The sequence below is a fragment of the Pseudonaja textilis genome, chromosome 3 (genome assembly GCF_049901715.1).
Source record: "Pseudonaja textilis isolate UNSWEBS1 chromosome 3, rPseTex1.2, whole genome shotgun sequence".
NCBI classification, from domain to species: Eukaryota; Metazoa; Chordata; class Lepidosauria; order Squamata; family Elapidae; genus Pseudonaja; species Pseudonaja textilis.
In genome coordinates, this window is record NC_141992.1 from 90240362 (window position 1) to 90260083 (window position 19722).

The following is a 19722-nucleotide window of genomic DNA, read 5'->3' on the forward strand; positions in this document are numbered from 1 at the left end:
TTTGGTCTAGAGGACATCAATGACAATGATGACATCACAACTGTCCAAAACACCATCAGTGATTATCAAGCATCAACCATCTCCCCTGATGAAATACTTGACATTTCCCGCACTGGCCAAAAGCTCAAAAACAGAGATGGCTCTGTGGCCCCATGCTTCTGCGGGGTCATTTGCAAAAATGAATCAAGCAAATGTAAATTCATTTATACTATAAATTCACTTGCCAAAAGCAACACCAACCATAAGAACCTGCACTCTCACCCTGACCTAACCATACAGCAACATGCCCGCTCCCGTGTACTCTGCACAGAACTCAAAAAACATCTAGACAATGGAGAGAAGGACCTGTACATTGACTACCATGCTGACTGTATCAAAAGTAAGTCGCACAACCTGCATCTCAGCTTTAACCTTCAACCACAACCCTACTTCAACCAATCCACCATCACCCAAGACTAGGCATGCACGCCCCTAACTACCTCAATTCCAACTACACCTGGTCTTAAATGCAAGCTACTCAATGCAAGAAGCTTGTGAATAAAATACCTGAATTTCTCCTCTTACTAAATATGGATAAATTCAACATCATATTTGTCTGTGAAACATGGCTCAACACATCTCTCCCTGACTCCATTACCACAGTAAGAAACTATCATGTTTACAAATCAGATAGTGAAATTCCTAGAGGAGGTGGTGTTGCTATCTTCTTTAAAAAGTTCTTACATCTAAAAAACATCCAAGTTACCCAGGAGCTTGCTCTTCCTGAGACCATCATCTGTGAACTATCCTTAAATATCACATTTCGATTCTTACTATGTTACAGAGCACCTGATTATGACATCAAATATGTAAACAAGCTAAATTCACAACTAAGATGGGCAACATCCTGCCCACACGCTTTTATCTTTCTTGGTGACTTCAATCTACCTCAAATTAACTGGACCCTAAACGAATGTACAACTGAACCCATACATGCAACCTTCTACAATGCTGTTACAAATCTGGGATTGGAACAACTAGTAATCAACAATACTAGACTTAACAATTGCCTCGATCTCATCTTCTGCAATAGTTTGAATTTAATTTATGGAATACAAACTAAAGAACCCTTTTCCAACAGTGACCACAATATGATTGACTTTTGTCTTAACATATGCCCACACAAAAATCATCACAATGATGTAATCCCCAATTATAACTTCAAAAAAGGCAACTATGATCTTATAAACAACAATCTCTCATCCCTTGATTGGCAATCACTGGATGCAATATTGTTGAAGACCATTGCAACATATTTTTACTTGAACTCAAAAGAGTCATCAAACTATATGTACCAATAACAACTCCCCCCAAAAAACAAAAACAGATTACCCATAACAGTAAGGAAACTTCAATCCAAAAAGAGATCACTCTGGCAGAAAAACAAATCTGGTCACGTTGCCAACTTCAAAAGTGGATACAAAAGTTTATGCCACCAGATAAAGACTGAATGCACCAATTGTCACATTAAACAAGAGGAAAACCTTCTATGCACCAATTCCACCTGTGCTTTTTACAATTTTGTAAAGAACAAACTAAAAGACTTCAGTCCATCCCACTCCTGATAGGACCTAATGGTAAAGACTGCAATGATGACACCATTAAAGCCAACATCTTTAACACATTCTTTGGCTCAGTATTTGTAAACAGCAATGGATCATGCCCAGTATTTCCTAGTCGAACCATTGACAACTACAATGATCTAATACATATCGATTTTACAGAAGACAATGTTGAAAAAGCACTACGCAATCTAAAACCATCTCTGTCTATTGGACCGGACGGAATATGTGCCTACTTCTTAAAAAAGCTATCCACTGTCATAGCCAAACCTCTAAGCATAATCTTTGAAAAATCTTTCAGGACCAGCTCCTTGCCTAACCTGTGGTCACAAGCCACGGTCATCCCCATCTTCAAAAAGGAAGACCCCAGCCTAGTTGAAAATTACAGGCAATCTCCTTTTGCTGCATCACCTGTAAAGTCATGGAATCAATTATTATCCAATCCATTATCCACCACTTAGAGGTGAACAACCTACTCTCTAATAAACAATTTGGTTTTAGAAAAAAACTATCCTGTAATTGGTACCTCTTACACTGCAAAAACATATAGACTACACAACTCGATCAGGGCAAAACAATAGACACAATCTACAAAGACTTCTGTAAAGCCTTTGATTCAGTGGCACACGACAAACTACTCCTAAAACTAAAATATTATGGTATCTCTGGACAACTGCATAACTGGATAGAAGCATTCCTGTCAAACAGACAAGTGGTCAAACTTGGGAGTGTCCTATCATATTCTGTAGTCAATAATGGTATCCCCCAAGGCAGTTTTCTAGGACCAACTCTCTTCATACTCTACATAAATGACCTCTGTGATCACATTAAGAGCAACTGCATTCTCTTTGCTGATGATGTAAAGCTGTTCAATACCACAGACAATACTGCTACCCTTCAAAAAGATCTTGACTATGTATCAGAATGGTCAAACAAATGGCAACTTCAAATCTCAACAAATAAATGCTCTGTCCTACATATTGGCAAAAAAAAATCCGAAAATAAAATACAAGCTGAATAGTCAAGACCTTGATGATCCAAGCTCTGTAAAAAGTAACTTGGAATACTCATCTCTAATGATCTAAGTGCTAGAGCCCACTGTAACTACATATCCAAAATGGCATTAAGAATTGTTAACCTAATCCTACGTAGCTTTTTCGCTGGTAATATCACACTACTAACTAGAGCATACAAAACATTTGCTAGACCAATACTCGAATACAGCTCATCAGTCTGGAAGCCACATTATGTAACTGATATTAGCACAGTTGAGAAAGTCCAGAAATATTTCACAAGAAGAGTTCTCTACTTCTCATTGTAGAATAACTTATGCCACCAGATTTGAAATTCTAGACCTAGAAAACCTTCAATTATGCCATGTTCGGTCTGATCTAAGTATGGTATATAAAATCATACATTGTAATGACTCACCTGTCAATGAATACTTCAGCTTCAACCATAACAACACAAGAGCACACAATAGATATAAACTGAAGGTTAACCGCACCAAACTTGATTGCAGGAAATACAACTTCAGCAACAGAGTGGTCAATGTCTAGAATACTCTATCTGACTCTGTGGTTTCTTCCCCAAACCCCAAAAACTTTAACCTTAGACTGTCTACTATTGACCTCACCCCTTTCCTAAGACGTCTGTAGGGGTGTGCATAAGTGCACCAATGTGCCTACCATCCCTGTCCTATTGTTTCTTTTATTTTTCTTATATGTACCCATTTCATGTATTCATAACTATGTATATACTTATACCTATTATCTTTTAAACGATTGACAAATAAAATAAATAAATAAATAAATAAATAAATAATAGCCTATGAATTTAAAATACATTATGGTTCATGTTTTTATAACCTAAAATCACTAAAAGCTTACATTGCTATAAATTTGCTTTTATGGTCATCTCAGACATACTATTATATTTAAATACTGTGAAAAAAATGGATGATGCTAAAATACTCATATAGCATTAGCACTTCATTAGACATTAACCAACTGAAAAAACAAAGAGAAAACAAATTGTGAGACAGCAAGTAAAATCAAACAATTTAAAAACTCATATGGTCAAAGTATGACATATTTTACATATACTAAAAGCTTTAACCTCATTAAGAGAAATAAAACTTTATTTATTTTTATTGATTCATTTGATTTGTCAATCACTTACAAGATAACAGGTATAAGTATAAACATGAGTAAGAATACAGGAGATAGGTATGAATAAATGGGGACAATAGGACAGGGACGGGTGGCACGATGGTGCACTTATATCCACTAATCAGGTAGTAATAACTGTAAATAAAATTGAATAAAATAAATAAAATGGATTCAAAGGTCCTGAAAAACTGGCTGGTTGAGAATTCACTATAGAGGACATCTTTACAATGGGAGCAATATAACATGAGATAATTTTTCAGAAACTCCTTCAGCACAGAGAGCAACTCTTTTTTTAAATGGGATATTCTCCAAAACAACGGTGAGTAGGTTATTCAATCTTGCCAGGGATAAAACTCTTCTGAATTGGATAAATATGATTTGGCTTAAATTATCTAGCTAGTTGAAAAAAAATATTGAATCATTGTCCAGAAGCACACCTTTGAATTTGGCAACCAAATTTGATTGGAGTCCCAAATCCTTGGCACAATGTTTAAAGCCAACCTCTGCACGCTCTTATCCTATCTCTAGGACTGTATTAAGTGGAAGACCATAGCATTTAAGTTTTTCATACAGTGAAATACATATGCCAAGATGAAACAGAATCATCATTTAAGATCAAAGCTGTTGAGTCCACAGGAGGGAAAATCAATTTTAAGTAAGAACTTTAATAAACCATGAGTTTAAAATTTGGTCATATCAACTTCATGATGCAAGACCACACTAGGAACACATGTGTGACTTGAAACATATTCCTTTAAGAATGTAAAATGCTTTTTCCCTAAAAGGGATGAAAGAGCTATGTGGTCCCAACTGGAGTATGGATAAAAGTTGTGCCTGAACTTTAAATGAAAATGCACCAGGTATGAATAATCTACTTCTAGCATAGTAATAGGACTGCATGGCTATTGCTGCTTCTTTTAGATAACATATTCTATATGTGCCCTGCATTTACTAGTGGCATAAAACACTACATTTGAAAAAGGTAAAAAAAAAGGTAATATTACGGCTTTTCCGTAATATTAAAACTATTTAATGTATTTTATGGTGTTATTTAATTTAAAGTTACACTGTATTTTCTACTTATATCTATACATATTGATAACTTGTTTAAACCCTTTTCTTCTTTACAAAATCCCACTTCTGGAATAGAAATTGTTCATGCAATAGTCATGATGAAGAAACTATGATAAGCTCAAAAAATGTAGCATGTCCCAAGAGAATGGAAAGGTAAAAGCAAACTGGAGCAAAGACAAACTAAGGTTGAAGAGTAAACAAACTGATGGAAAGAATGGTTGTGTTTTAGAAATGCCACTGAAAAAAATTCAAAGTTGCAGGCATTAGAGCAAAATATATCAGGCTAACATATGGAACACCTATTCTCATGAGAAAAAGAGATGTGGAACAGTGGTGGGATTCAATTTTTTTTACTATGGGTTCTGTGGTGGGCATGGCAGAGGAAGGATACTGTAAAATCTCTAGTCAGAGGTGGTATTTACCAGTTCTCCAAACTACTCAAAATTTCCACAACTGGTTCTCCAGAACTGGTCAGAACCTGCTGAATACCACCTCTGATGTGGAGGTTTTAGTGAGTTTTACTTTCAGCTTTTCAAAGGAAGTAGAATACAAATGTCATATGAAATTAACTGGACAGATAGGCATCTGAACATCATGGATTTTTATTTATTACAGAGCATCATACCATTTTCATCAGGAAGATTTCAGTGCAAATTTAACTCTCTGGTTTAAATCAATACTTGTCTGAGTTTACTGTATTTTCAGGCAGTCATAAATTAGAGCAGTATGCTCAGTTAATTTGCATGGCAAGGCTGCTGAACTAGGTCATTATGCATCAGAACCCAGGGTTCCTCTGATTGAACTAAAATTAAAGGAGAAAGTAAAGCAAGGTCACAATGAAGCAGGAGCCAAGGATTGCAATAGGATTACAATGGCAAGCAGAATGGAAAGGGATAAGGATATGGAAAAAAAGATGCAGAGGTTAAAGGGTCTAGGAGCAATATTATCAGAGACATGTGAGAATTGGTTGCAGTGGGAAATTGTTTCCAGCAGCTCATTACAATTAAAACTTAATGCCATATTCCAAGCAGGGGTGGGATGCTACCGGTTCAGCCCGGTTCTATAGAACCATTAGGTGTGAAGAGCAGCTGACACCGAACCAGTTTGGTGTTTGGCCCACCCACCTGCTGGGCTCTAGGCTATCCTTTATTCCTTGCTTTTTCCTCCTCAGCAGCTTTGCGTGGCACAGCTGAGGTTGAAAAAGCAGGAAACAAGAGGATTTTCAACCCGCATGCAGTGCTTGTCAGCTGTCCAGGTGGCACAGCTGATTTCTTGCACACACACGTAGTTTGGAGAATCAGTAAATTGCTCCACTGGCTGGCCCCTCCCCGCCCAGCCCACTCACTCCTTACCTGGCATGCGAGCAATCCAACTTGCCTGGTTTGGTAAGTTGCTATTTTTTCCTCTTTTTTCCCCGACCTTCAGCTGTTCTGCTCTGCCGGGAGATTTAGATTAGCTAGAAATCTAAATCTAATTTCTAGGTAATTTAAAAGCAGAACCGAACCTTCTTTAGGACTGAAGCTTCTACTTTCCAGTGCAGACTCAGGTAGCTGATTGGAGATAGATAGATCTCTAAGTGAAGCTATGATTCTGTGAGCAACTCAATCTACCTGCCTGCTTTTCCTGCTTTTGGGTAAAAGTTGGTCTTTTTTATAAAAAAATCAATATTTACATAAATATTTATAATATTTACACACAAGCCATGCCCCCTCAGTCACATGACCATCAAGCTATGTCTAGTCAGCAAGCCACACCCACCCAGTCACATGACTACAAAGCCACACCCACAAATTAGGCCACACCCACAGAACTGTTGTTAAGAAATTTGAAATCAAATCCAAGCACAATATATCCCTATCAGTCTTAATAATCTAGCTTGATATTTCATGAATAAATGCTACTTCTAAACATTTCTATCATTCGATCAGTTCTCTTGAATTACAGAAAGCTAGAGTGCTTTTGAGAAGGGAAGTGAGGCTCAAGCCTGTTTTTAAATAATGTTCTTTTGTTTTATTTTCAACCTATGACAAGGAAAGCTGAATGGGAAGGATAGTTAGAGAGACTGAGAAAGTAACCTTAGATCTTTATAGCAATAGCAACAGCAGACTTATACAACATTTCACAGTGCTTTACATCCCTCTCTAAATGGTTTGCAGAGTCAGCATATTGCCCCCAACAATCTGAGTCCACATTTTACTGACCTCGGAAGGATGGACGGCTGAATCAACCTTGAACTGATGAGAATTGAACTGCCAAACTGCAGGCAGCAAGCAGGCAGCAGAAGTAGTCTGCAGTACTGCATTCTAACCACTGCACCACCATGGCTCTAGATGCACAGATACAGAAGGCTGAAGCTCTTGCACTCTTAAAAGAATAACTCCAGGTAGTATTTCTCTCTCCCCCTGCCTTGCTCCCAATCCTTGTTGGAAGAATAAAGTATTGACTCTTTGTACATTATACCAGAATCTGTTAATATGAGAACAAAAAACAGGAAGAAGTGGGAGCCTCCTCGCTGACAAACCGTAGATCACATCTCTCTGCGGCTATGGTCTGTGCTCTTTCATTGGAGAGCCCCGATTATGATTAGAGGCTGAAGCTGCCTTGGAGGGGCGGTGGAGTAAGGGGAAACTGCAAGCCAGGTTGAGGGGAGCCACATCTCCCCTCCTGGGCTTGGTCTTTTTCCCCTTGAAGATGACTACAGCAGTGGTTTAAAATGGCCACCCTGAAGAGGAGGACTCAGCTGGATTAAGATTTGTGCAGGAGGGAAGAAAGGTGGATAACATCTGAATTGGGACAATTGGGCAATGCAACTAAACAAAAGTATCCCAGGATTAAGGTAACATGGAATTTTTAAGAAAAGAAAAGTGAGCGGCGAAATTACAAAGGTACAGGAAAAAAAATAAGAAAACATTTCTGACAGCTAAGTGAGGCTTCGAACCGGGAAAGGAAGAATCTGGTACTAAAGATTTAACTAAATTGGACTAAAATATTTTGGCAATAAACAGGCATAAAATAAAGCTGGACTTAAGATTGTCAAAAAATAATAATAATAAAGTTTACAAATTGGAGACTGGACTGTGTTGGAATATTGAGGTTTGAAAAACCCTAAATAAAAAAATAGGGGAAAAAGGTGAAGACTTTGTATAATGGAGAGTGTCACCTTTTGACAAAAACTTGAGCTCAAACAAGGGAAAGCATCTTGTTTCAACTTGTGTGGATATAATATTAAAGAAATATTGAAACAAAGTAAGAATCTTAGAAAGTGAAAGCAGAACTAGAATAAAGAAAAAGCAAGGAAAGACTGACTGTGGGATTGATTTATGTTTTTGGTATAGACCCTGGACTGGAACAATTGAGAACTTTAGAAAATTGAAAGAAGAAAGAAGGAAAGTAAAAGTGGTTTTTTTTTGTGTGTGTGGACTTTAACGATCATAAAATACAAGCGTGTGTAATGATGATATCTCTTTGTGAATTAAAAATGGAACTTAAAAATATGAGAGAATTACTACAGGAAAGCAGCGAATCACTTTGTTCTGTGTTAGAAAAAATGGAAATGGCAATTGAAGAACAAGATGAAAGAGCTTCACAGGAGGAGGAGTCGACTCAAGGAGAAGACATCTTAAATAGACAATTAACACAAATAACACTACAAAGAAGTGGGGAAAGAAGGAAGGTTAAAAAGTTGAAACTTAAGAAGGCAATCAAAAGGGGGAATACCTGTGAAGTTGGGAAAGACAGAAAGACCCAGAAGAAAAGGCGAAAGGAATATATTAAGAAAGAGGGGGATATAAACTGGAATGAGAAAAGATATGGGGAAAAGAGGGGGAGGAGAAGCAGTAAGAAACAGGCACATGAAATAAAGAAGCACGGAAATAGTAAAATGTTGAAAAGAAATTGTTTTTTCAGAGATAAGGGTTGATGAATTAAAAAGGGGATTCTGCAGGGTGATAAGGGGGAATAAGAATATTTCTGTAATTAAAAATATTTAGAAAATAGGGTAATATAGATATTGATAACCTTTATTAAAAATTAAGCGGGAAAATATGCTGCGGAATCCAAATGAAAAGATGTAATGATTATTATTGTAATTTCTTAAAAATAATGGTTTATTGGGAATCAAGATGAGGGAATAAAGGTATATTTTAACCACTGAGTATCACACTCAAAGCAGTAAAAGGGGGGAAACCTATACTTGCTTTTTTTCTTTAGTGTTAAAACTTGTATTAATTTAGAATTTACAAAAAGAATGTGTAATGGGAAGGGAATATGACAGACTAAAGAACCAACTAAATTAATAAGTCATATAGACTATTAAAAGCAAGGAGAGACATTGGCAACTTATTATTATTATTATTATTATTATTATTATTATTATTATTATGCAAACACATATTGTTTATCTTTATTTTTAAAATAAATATTAAAGGATCATATTTGAAATAATTGAAATGAAACAAAAAGATGTTTCGATTGAGATTAATGAAAGAGGTTAGAATTAATGTGTTTGTTTCTCTCCTTACTGAAAATTTGGAATGGAAAAGGTAATAAGAGAATTAAGTATGCATATATGAATGTATAATTGCTGTCATATTTGTATGTAAAGGTGATGACCCGGAAATATGTTGTCCACTAAAAAGAGATTTTTGTTTTTATGTGAAAAACTGAATAAAATAAAGTGGATAGACTCAATTATAGCGTGATTGGGGTGCTGTGGGAAGATCTCAACCATCAGATTAGGTACAAATCATCATGGAGAAAATCTATGAATGTAAAATCTATGTGTTGGCAACTTAATCGCATGAAATCAAAGGTCAGATCTAGAATCTCCTTTCACCACACTGATGCTAATATGGAGACAACAATGAAATAATCACCATTACATTAGGAACTTCTACTCAATGGCACTTACATCTGTGATTCAAAGTTCCTTCTAATAAACCAGAGGTTGTTTCCTTTTGTTCCTTCTGATTTTGCCCAGCCTAATGCTATTATTTCATGGATGGAAAGAAGCATGAGAACTAAGATGTGTATGGCTGGTAGAAATGCCAATGTGATCAGTTACCACCCATTATACACATGTTTGTGAAAAAGGATGAATATGTGAATTAAGAAAAATTTACATTGCCAGTTGAAGATCTAGCACTGGAAAGAAGTAGAGATGGGGCTCATCAAATAGGTCATGCTAGCTACACCAGGTTAAGTCTGCAAGCTTCATATTTTCTCATTCCTGCTCTAAAGTGGACATTGGATAACCATTTAATACTGTTGTTAATTAGACAAATAATACTGTTGTTAATTAGATAGCACAACTAATCATGGGCAGTGAAACATTTAAAAAAGAGTGTTAAATTAAGTATTGGTTCATAATGTGTACATGGGGAGCAGAATTATAAAAGTATGATAGAAAGTATTAGTTACATATTGTGAGGGAACTGGCATCTTTTCCTAAAGATTTATGAAAATTATTTTCTCATGCATTATAATAAATTGAATTTTCAGAAGTTTACTAAGGCTCTTTGTGATTTTCCTGTAAATACTTACAGATAACATGCCATACTGAAGGATTTCAAATTTATTCAAATAAATTACATCTCTAAAAACAATTTAAAAACAATAATTCTACTAATGGTCCTTATTGTTCTTATTAGAGATTTTATCCTGATATTCCTCAGTTCTGAGTACAAAACAGATACTTAAAGAATTTCTGTTTGTAGTCATCTGTAACCCATTGATATTCTTCTATTATGCCTCATTAGTTAACTTCCACCATCTTTAGTAACATAGCAAGCGTATGAATGGATATGTGAATCTATATCGAATTGGATGCAAATAGAAAAAATCTCTTAGAAAATTCAAAATATGTTAGTGGCAATTCAATGATATTAACTCCAAATAAGTCTCTTTTTATATGACTCCAGAGGTAGCAAACCTCTGAAAATCCATTTCCCCATGAGTTGAATTGAGTATAGTGTAGTTACACAGAGGCTTTTCCCTGGTTTACCACTGTACTAGAAGTAGGATGAATATTAGGTTGTCTTCAAGTCCTCTTTCACTTAATGGCAAATATTCTGCATGAACAATGGTAAACAGCTCTGAGATTGCAAGAACATAAGAGTGCCATGCATTAATTAACTGGAACTGAAAGAATGAGAAATGGAAGATTAAACCCAGCCAAGTTAACAAATTGATTGAAGGAAAGAATTCTGCTATCAAATGTTCCACTTAATGATATTTAATTATGTATTGTTAATGTTATATTTGTTTCCCTTAAACACAGGCTCATTAAGGAAAGTTTGACTCCTAATCATTGGTGTCCTCAATTAAGCCACCTTCAAACTAACATAATCAAAGTACCCAGCACTGAAATATTTTGCCTAACAATTCTAAAATGAGATTATGTGAAGGTTACATGAAAGCATTGGGCTAGTGGTCAAAGAACATGTTGCTCTTGTTTAAAATAATTCCAGTTCATAAGTTTTTGTGGCAAGTGCCAAAACCAGCTTTTATTGTGATTATTATTACATTTAAGCCCCATGCTTCTGCTTATATAAGCATTCAGTCCAGGGGTGGGATTCAATTTTTTAAATAACCGGTTCTGTGGTGTGGCTTAGTTGGTGGGCATGGCTTAGTTGGTAGGTGTGGCTTGGTGGTAATGTGACTGGCTGGGCGTGGCCAACTCAACATCACTCACATCGAGGCATGCATCTCCTCGCCAGGCCTCTCATGACTGTGGGGATGCTGCAATAGTCATAAGTGTGAAAAATAGTTATAAGTCACTTTTTTCAGTGCCATTGTAACTTTGAATGGTCACTCCACACAAGCAAAGTACCAGCAAAGGAGGTGAAAAAGTACTCCAGAGAGGTTCCTGAGACCGGAAGTCTAGTTTTGCCAAGAATGTAATAAGGGTTAATGGAGAGACAGTTTCTGTAAGCAACACCAGAATGTTTCCCTCCTGCCTTCCTTACAGGATTAGGCCAGTAATTTCTTCTAACAACCGGTTCTCCAAACTGCTTAGAATGTTAACAACTGGTTCTAGCGAATAGGTGCGAACCTGTAGAATCCCATCCCTGATTCAGTCCAGTTGTTTTGACTGTGTTTATTGAAAGCTAATTTACCCACTGCAACCTACTGACATGAATAAAATCAGGTCTTGGCTAACACAACATTGATTATTTACAGTCAAAGAATGTTATTCTAATGAGGTGTTAATTCAGTTGTGTCAATTTACAGATTAAAAGCCAAGCTTTTGAACAATGAAAATGTAGAAGAAAAATCAATCTTAAAATACTCAACTATCTTGAAACTTTTGAACTAATAAAAGCATAGATAATTTGTGTGATATTTGCATAAGAGATTTACTTTCTTCCTTTGCTCTGCATTTCTATAAAACAAAATGATGATATTAAAATGGCACTCTCTACAAGAGGGTTGTCAAACTCACAGCCCATGGGCTGGATGCATTATGTACTGGCCACACCCACACCTGGTTTAGTGGAGGGGGGTAAGTAATGATACATCACATGATGATGGCATTACGACGTGAATTTGACACTCCTGCTCTACAAGAATACAAAGAGGTCTCTCTCACACATATTGATGATATGTGAAACAAATTCATGCCAAGTAAGGTTTTTTTCCCAAAAATTTAACGTGGAAACAAAATAGTCTCAAATAGTCTTTGTTACTGTTTCTTTGCCATGACATTAATATTTATATCTTTATCAGTTAAATTTGTCTCCTAAAGTGTTCTCAAGGAATCATGTTTTCTTTTGATCCTCACAATAACAGACTTATTTGAGATACATTCAACTAGATTCAACTAACCAAAGGGACCTTATTAGATTTCCCATTTAAAAAGTATAAAGAGATTAATGGATTTATACAATGAACTGATTTCCATCTGCAGTGGTTAAAACATGGGTTAGATTTGGGAATAAGACCTTTCTCATTCTGATAATCAGGGTCCAGGAGCCATTGATTCTCTTTACTTGAATAAATTCAATAAACTATAATGTCTAACCCCCACCCACAAAATAAAGGTTTTTTTAAAATGAATTATGTATCTATTTATCAATTACTTATGATCATTAAGACAGAAATTCATCATGAAAATGAGTGAAATTGGTTCAGTTAGCATAGTGGGCCCCAACCTTTTGGAACTGGAATTCTGAGAAATTGAAATCAGATCAAGGGACCTGTTTTTCCACAGATCAGAGGAATTTTGTGTGCAGCCTGCATCCTGCAGATGGAACTTTGCTTGTTTGCACAGCCCAGTTTCTGGCATGCTAGTGCCAGTCCATTGAAATAGAAAATATGACACTTACACCAGTAATTGATAATCAATAGTTGGATCAGTAATAGAACCCTCTTTTGGCCAGTTTCAGGCCTCATGATTACACTGGATATATATTTGGAGACATAGAGAAATACATTGATAAACTTCATTTGTACCACTTCCACCAAGCTAGAAATTGAGCAAGGACCTAGCTGGGAACCATACAGTAGCTGAGCAAATCAATGCTAAGCAAAAGCTGTGAGGTCCATTCTCTGCCTTTAGTGTGAAAAAAAACATGTAACATGTCTGAAGTGCTTCTTCACCCATAAGACTTCAGAATCAATTCCATGCACCTGTATTTTGAAGAAAAAAATCACACCTAAGTATTTAAAAGTCTTCACTTGCTTAGTCTTTTGTCTCCTTATCTGCAGTTTCCTGAATATTTTAGCAAAGAACATTGCTTTCTTCTGGTGGTTTATACCAACCTGGTGTTCTTGCTAAGATTTTAAGAGCATGCCTAAGGTCAATTGGTGGTCTAGTAATAATAGTTGCATCATCTGCATAAAGTAATAGTGGAACATTGGTATATGCAATTCCAGGGGATGAAAATTGAGACCTGAAAATTCAATAGCCAAGGCGTGTATATGTAGATTAAATCGAAAAAGGCACAAGGATATCTCTCTGCTTAATTCATTTATGTACAGAAATTAGCTTTCATAGCAGACCCAGTGGGTCATCTAATCCTGGCATCATTAAATAAACCCCTTGATTGGAACAGTAATTGCAATGCCATGATTCTTGAGTTTCACCCATAAGAAATTGAAATCAAATCAAATGCTGACTTAAAATCACAAAGGAGATTGATCTTCTACTTATTTTACGGTAAGGTAGTATAAAACAAGAATATGCTCCAGGATAGAGAAATATTTTCAGAGTTACCCATATTTCATAATTTATTATTAGATTCAAATTAAGAGAAATATATATCATGAACATTGTTTTTTTAACATTTTAAGATATTTTAAAAATTGATATTATTCATTGAAACTTAGAAAGAGCTTCCTATTGTATTATTATCACTGAACTGTAAAATGTTAGCAGTCATTTTTGTTATATATCTGTTTGATGTATTTTTTTTTCTTTTTCAGTTTTTAACTTGTCCTGTAATTGCTCTCCCTTTTTTTCTTTAATCTCAGATTGTATTTTAAAGTTTGTTTTTGAAATTTAACAAAGATATTGATTAAGTATATATTTGAAACCTTGGATAGTTTCCTTAGCCATTCATTTTTGTAATTTCCAATATAGATTGCATCCATAAAGCTTGCTGATGTGAGTCAGAAAGTTATAAGCTAGTAGTTGGCAGCATTATGTCTATCAGACAAATGCCACCAGACAAAACTACAAAAGCATTAGAAGAAATTATTAAAGGATAAAAGAAAAAGGATAATAACAAATAAAGAAAGGGAAGATGCTTAAAGAAGTGACTTTTCAGTGTTCTTTGCAGCAGTTACAGACTTAGCTATTATCATTTCCACCCTCCCATATTACCTATCATAAAATTCGATAACCAAGAGCCTATGTGGTACAGTGGTTAGAGTGCTGTACTGCAGGCCATTTCTGCTGACTATCAGCTGTTCAAATCCCACCAGGCTCAAGGTTGACTCAGCCTTCCATTCTTCCGAGGTGGGTAAAATGAGGACCCAGATTGTTGGGGGCAATGTGCTGACTCTGTAAAACCACTTAGAGAGGGCTGTAAAGCACTATAAAGTGGTATATAAGTCTAAGTGCTGTTGTTATAGAAGATTTTTAAGTTCACCTGACTCCAAGACAACTCTGGGCAGCTTGCAACAATATGAACTTTACAAATGAATATAACAAAAAGGGGAAAAATGCATTTTCAGAAGACAAAAATACCCATTTCAACAAATGTAGTATTATAAAAGTCTTGACACCCACCCTAACTCATTACCTAGGGAAAGAACCATGTTTTTAAATAACTTTTTAAATAAAGGCAGGGTGGGATTCATATGCATCTTTGAGGGAAATGCCACTCTATAGAACAGGAAAGTCAATAAAAAAGCCATAACTTACATTATGTTAAACATATATTGTATGCTGATGACACCCAATTGTGTATCACCCCTCTTGGTGACCCAAGTGATGCTGGGTCACCTTTTGTGGTGCCTGGAGGCTGTAGTGGCCTGGATAGGGGACAACAAGCTTCAACCAAACCCTGGTAAGACTGGCTTTGGGCACATGGGGCTCCAGGATTCAGGACTTGGTCATATTTAGAATAGTATAGAATAATAGAGTTGGAAGAGGCCTTGGAGGACTTCTAGTCCAACCTCCTGCTTAGGCAGGAAACTCTACACCACTTCAGACAATGGTTATCCAATCTCTTAAAAACTTTCAGTGTTGGAGCACTCACAACCTCTGGAGGCAAGTTGTTCCACTGATTAATTGTTCTAACTATCAGGAATTTTCTCCTTAGTTCAAAATTTCTTCTCTTCTTGATTAGTTTTCACCCACTGCTTCTTGTCCTACCCTCAGGTGCTTTGGAGAATAGCTTGACTCCCTCTATTATGTGGCAGCCCCTGAGATATTGGAAGACTGCTATCATGTCTCCCCTAGTCCTTCTTTTCATTTGACTCTGGATGGGGTGGCACTGCCCACAAAGACCCGGTCCACTACTTGGGGGTTCTCCTGGACTGTGACTCCTGTTCAAGGAACAGGTGGCAGTTGCGACTAGAAGTGCCTTTGCATAACTTCATGTTATATGCCAGTTTGGCCTTTCCTGGACCAGAATTCCCTGCACTCAGTCATTCAGTCTCTAGTTATCTCATGACTGGACTACTATAATGCCCTCTACATAGGGCTACCCCTTGAAGAACATACGGAAGCTACAACTCATGCAGAGTACAGCACTGTAACATTAGTGCTCAGTGAGCTGCATTGATTACCAATCTGCTTCTGGCTGCAACTCAAGGTGTTGGTGATCACCTTTAAAGTCCTTCATTGCATGGGCCCAGGTTACTTGAACGCCTGTCTCACCCCACTGGGATTGGCCCATACCACTTGTGCTAACAGTGTAGGCATGCTGCAGGTCTTGTTAGCCCAATTATTCCAGCTAGTGGGGTCCAAGAGGAGGTCCTTCTCTGCTGTTGCTCTGCCTTCTCTGTGTACCCCTCAATGTGAGGATGGCCCCAACAGTCCTATGTTTTCATAAGGGCCTAAAGACCTGGCTTTACCAGTTGGCTTGGGGCATCAGTGGGGGAAGAGTGCAATGGAAGTGGTTGATTGACTAATGATAGATCCCATCCCCCTCCCATTTCACCCCCACTCTCTCCATGTGTCTTTGGCTTTAATGTTTGCTTTTAACTTTTTATGTTTTAGCTTTTATGTAACTGCAAACTGCCCAGAGTTACCCTAAGGTAAGATGGGCAGTCAATAAATTTTATAAATAAATAAATACACTTCTTGTAATTCTTTAGATCAGGGGTCCCCAAGCCTGGCAACTTTAAGACTTGTGAACTTCAGCTCCGAGAATTCCTCAGCCAATTCTGGGAATTGAAGTCCACAAGTCTTAAAGTTGCCAAGTTTGGAGACCTCTGCCTTAGATGATATTTTACAATGGGATCTAAAAATACCAATTTGGTCCAATCAAAAAACTACCAAAAAACTACCAGAGATACAGTATGATACAGTATGGTACAGTATGATACAGTATGATACAGTATGATACAGTATGATACAGAGATACAGATAGACAGGCTCAATATCATGATATGTTTTCTAGGTGCTAAGCAGCATCTTGAATGCAATTAGAAACGCATGTGCAAGAGGATAATTCAACTATTTGACCCTCAGAATTCACCTTCAATTTGGTCCTAATCTCAGTGTGGATTAGACCAGTGGAAGATATAATGAATAATGTTCTCCAGTTGTCCAGCACAAGAATAGAGATGCTTTTCTATAGGACATTTACAAAATCTCTGTTCAAAATATCCCAAAGATGAAGTCTTCAAGCAAAAGGATGTACAGTAAAAGTCTTTCTTAGTGGGACACCATTAATATTAACCAGATACTGGGAAAAGCTATGTTTTTTATACCATAGTGAAAATGTGGATATCTGTACTGTAATACCAACTTCACTGGCATTCTGGCCTATGTACACCCTCTCCTCCCCCCCAAAAATAGACATGCTACTAGTTTTAAAATATAGTTTCAGCACCCACTTAGCTCAGTGTACTATTCTGTGCAAACTTTGTTCTTCTCTTTTGCTTTCATTGATTTCCTCTCCATTTCCACATATTATCCTAAATTAACTAATGGTAAAAGCACCTGTAATGTTGCATCTAATGTGAAAGTAAGGCTGTTTGTAAAATACTAGTAACGATTATCTCTGATTGGTAAATGGATCAGCTACAGGAAGGAAAAATGAGGCAAATGTGTTTTCATGCTTGCACTGATAAAGCACCCTGAATAAAAGGCCTTAGATACACAACTTCCTTTTGTAAGTCTTCTTTACAATTTAAAATGTGCAATGCCAATGAGGCATTTTTCATGCCAGCTCCACTGTAAAGCTTTAAGGGTAAAGATTTAAGAGGAAATAATGAACTCTATCCTACATAAATCATAATAAGATACAGGTAATCACTGATTGAATTGATTCCAAGCAATATTCTCCTCTCAGATAAGGTGGCAGAATATTAAAATCTATGGTACACAATCAGAGGAAACCATATGATTAAATGAACCACTTAAAACTGACTTCTCGGTGTAATGAAAAACTGCAAAACCCATGGGCCACATACAGCTCCCCTGGGATTCATAACTGTCATCACATCAGAGATCCTATCTGAATATTAGCAATGCCAAACTGCCATTATATTCTGAATATGAACAACAATGTGTGTGTGTGTGTGTGTGTGTGTGTGTGTGTGTGTGTGCTCCTTTAAGGAGGAATATATTATTTTCCTGAAGAAGGTATATATGATGTGGGAATCAAACATATTTTAAAATTAATTTCACATTTAAATTGTAATGAAATGAGGATTAATAGCATTGTAAATACTTAACTTTCTTGTCAGTTATAAGAAGCAGATCATATCACAAATAAACTATGCAATTTTTTTAAAGAAAGATGTTTATGGTCTTTAAGGACATTTACATAATATAAATTACACATATAGAGTAAGTGGTTAACAGAAGTTACAGTATGTAAGACAGAGATAACATATATGACCATCTCCAAGTAGAGGAGATAACATGCCCCTCCTCGCAGGTGACCAAAATCTTGAATGATAATGAAACACTGAGATTTCACAAGGGAATACTGAAATCTCATGAAAGAAATGTCCAAGACTACTGTACCAAAATGTTATAAGCATCTGGCTAGACATTGTGTGAAATTTAATGGTTGTTAATGATGATATCTAAGCCATCATGTCAAATTATGCAATAGTAGCTAGGAATAAAATGGTACCTGATTCCTTGTATATGTTTGCCTGTGTTACTGAAATTAAAAAAAAAACAACTACTCCCCTCAAAACTCAACTGATTTATTGTGTAGTAAATTCTCCAAACTCACTTTTCCCCCTTCAGTATGTATTTCTTGTTTACCTGTTTCATCTTAAGACATGATTATCCCATAAAGTTTGTCCGAGTATAATTATTGACTTTAGAAAGGTGAATAAAATCAAGCAAACAATAGTACTAGGCAATTTGGGGAAAAAAATAGGCCTACTTTTGAACTGGATTACATTTCCCTGAAATAGCAGATATACAGTCTGTAAGTAGTTTTAGTATCTGAAAATTAACCCATGTTTGGATTCCATGTTAGTAACTACTGCATGTTTTAGAGCATGGGTGTCAAACTTGTGGAATCACATTGCTGTCACGTGATGTTTCATAATGTTTTCACCCTTTGCAGAGCTGGAGTGGGTATGGCCTGTATGTGATGCATCTGGCCTGTGGGGCGCCATTTTGACATCCCTGCATTAGAGGGTACCAACTGTCTCTTTTGTTTTAAAAGAAACAGGTGTTATAGTCTGAGGGTACTTTAGCCTATTGATATGTGTTGTATTGCTCAACTTGGGCTGACTGCAATCACTGAGGTGTAAGTAGGTATTATGTCTATAAATGTGTTTCAGGTAGACCTGATAATGAAAGTGGTCTAATAGGCCACTCTGAGAGAACTGGCTTCCAACCAGATTCTCCTACAATTCTAGATCAACTGTGTAGGATTTGTTTGGTTCATCCTTGAAGGCTAGGTTGGCCCCACCAAGGAACAGGACTATTTTTTTTAAAAAAAAAGTACAAATTATATGTTTGATTTCTTTCTTTCATAGGGTTCATTAGCATGCTATTTCCCTGTTCAACGTTACTTTATATAGTAGCACATTATTAAAGTTTCAGATTTACCTACTCTTCTGTTGTTCCTGATTTTTTGGGGGGGATATAAACATTTCAATATTCATTAAATACCTTGTTTCTCCAACAATACGGCCTCCACCAATAGGAAGGCCCAGCATGTTTTATCAGCATAAAATCAAATTAAGCCCCTCCCCCCAAATTAAGGCCTATATTAAACATGCAAAAT